This window comes from Mirounga angustirostris, unplaced genomic scaffold (genome assembly GCF_029215605.1).
Source record: "Mirounga angustirostris isolate CCGP_5_RB_7025 unplaced genomic scaffold, mMirAng1.0.hap1 SCAF_3, whole genome shotgun sequence".
Lineage (NCBI taxonomy): Eukaryota > Metazoa > Chordata > Mammalia > Carnivora > Phocidae > Mirounga > Mirounga angustirostris.
In genome coordinates, this window is record NW_026991711.1 from 70,017,649 (window position 1) to 70,020,378 (window position 2,730).

Genomic DNA, 2,730 nt, shown 5'->3' on the forward strand with positions numbered 1-2,730 from the left:
ATGTATGGGTACTCTAGAGAAGCTATACGAAACTCACCTTGATTTAGAACAAGTTTTATCTACTTCTGTAACCCCCGGCACCTGGCACCATACTGAATGCAGAGGCGGCCACAATGATACTGATTCACACCAGAAGTTGAAGATCACGAGCACTTTCATGTTCATTATTCTACCTACATATCCATTGTTTTGACCATCTCTTCCTTCCTTGTAAGGAAGCCCATCACAACTTTTTTATATTGACTGCACATTATCTCTCTGAATGACATTCTGGTTTGGGCTTTTCTTTTTTTTGTCTTTGCATTTTTGTTTTATTGTACTTTGGGAGCTGTTTCTGCTTCTGATTTTGATGATTCTCTCGTTCTCCAAGACAAATATGGGGGAAAAACCCCCAGTAACTGCACTGATAGCTGCTAGCAGATTTAGGATAAAGTCACCTTAACTTCTTGTTTACCTTTGGCTCCATAATTACATAATAATGATGTGTTGGAATTATGTTTATCATTCTTAGTTTCATCCTAAAATTTCTGACACTATGACAAATAGTGTGAGAAATTATATGTATTAAAAATGTAATAAATAAAATAATAAAATATGATAAAGTAATAAAAACAAGGATTCTAATTAGATAATAAATGTAGCATTATCTAATTAGAAAATAAATGTGGTAGTTCATATTCCCTATTCACTTGTCCCAAAAATTTGTGAAGGTGATATAAAATGTTAAATAGGGTTAAATAAAAGGGGGCTACAAAAATGTACAACTCAGCATTCACAGCAGTGTGAGCTGAGATACAAGTTCTGGTACTGGCTTTTCTTGAATAATATTACCGTTGCTACAATTTATTGAGTGCCTGCTACCATACTAGATGTTTTATTTACATGTAATCCATCCAAACTCCCAAGGAGATAGTATGATCTCCATTTTTTACATATGAGGAAACCGGGGCCCAAATAAGAATTGGAAGATTACACAGCTATCACATAATAATAACATATGTTTGGTGGTTTATATGCATTTTCAGTCCTTATATACAACCTATCAGGCGGAATTCAAGAAAGCTTAATATAATTATCTCAAGGTCTCACAGCTGGCAAAGTAGTGAGTCTCTAGAGCCAGAATTAAAGCCCACGAAGTCTAACTCTGGGAGGCTGGTACTCTTTGAAGCTGTGCTATAAAATATCTTAGTATTGCCCAGGATTTGAACCTGACTCAAATCTACTTCTAAAGACCAAGAACTGTTCCTTTCTCCTTTCTGCAGAAGTTTCCTCATATACAAAATGTTAGAAGACCAAAAAATCTCCCAAGTTCTATTTCTGTTCAAAAATGCTACGATTCCATGGATTCTAATACAGAAAATTTTGTTATGCAAACAACGTGGGGGCAAGAGAAGTTTTTGTAAGGCAAAACAAATATCATCATAGCTACCAATATTTTCAAAGGTAGGAATACCATCACCTTTAGTTAACTAATGAAGCATTTAAAGGTTAAGTAGCTCGTCTAGATGCCAGGCCAAGGATCATAAAGCACATACAATTTACTTCACGTGTAACAAAAGCTGGCCTCCTAGACTTGTCTCTAATACAACCTTCTAAGAGTTGTCATACTCTTCAGAAGACAGATTTTTTTATCTTTGGGTCACCACTCCTAACTTACCCAGTTACACACCTTTGAACTGTGCTTATATTTTTCTGCGCCTGAGGGAAAGTGAGCAGAAAGCTATCAGGAAAACTTGAAAGACACAGAAGCGTATGAAAGACCTGATGATAGCAGCAGAGTGCCAACTTTTTTTCTTTTCATAGTTGTCTCTTTACTGAAAGCAAGTTGATAGCAACATCACTGTTCAGGGAAAGAAACAAAAGCTGTTTTCTGATCAAACCAAGAAGCAAAACTTAATATGGCTAGGAGTGGCAGGGTAGAACAAGGTCCGCTTAAGTAAGACATCAAAAATAAGCAGCAAGTGATACCACAGACAGCCTTCCATATTACGCCACATCTAAAAAACGCTCCCTTAAAAACAAATCAGTAACAACAACAACAAAACCTTTTACATTTTATTCCACGAAAGAATATCCTGTCGACTGACGAATACAAGAACATTTAACACACACCTTGTGCCTATTAGCGGCTTAAACGGAAATTCCCTCTTCTATTTCATAATTCCCCAGTTGAGGGGTAATCCGTACAATCGAAAAGAACACAAAACAAACAAAACAAAACGCCACCGCTAGGGAATGCGCGCAAAAGCACCAGAGGGAACCCAGCCTCCCCCGCGAGTCTTCCAAGACAAAGCGGGGTCCCGGCACGCACTGCGGCCGGGACTACACATCCCAGCATGCAAGGCGCACTCCATCAACCGGCTGGACTACGGTTCCCGACGTGCTCTGTTGACAGCTGGTCGGCCTCCTCGGGGTCTAGGGTCTCCGAAGAAGTGGGGTTTGTCTCCGCCCGATCAGCCTCTGAGGGTCGGATACCATCACCCAGTAGTAAATTGTGAAGATGACGATTTTCCATTTTTCCATTCTTCATTGTCCGTTTTATTAGGACAGCAAAGAGCCTGTGGCTACGGCGGGCGGGGACCTAGGTGGGTCAGCCTGGCCGGCTTGAGCCAATAACGCCGGGGCGGCTTTTCTGCCACTATGGCAACCGCGGCCGTCCCCAGAGGGACCAGCCACCCATTGGGTAGAATCTTTCGAGAAGGCTCGAGAAAAAGGAAGCGGAAGTGGCAC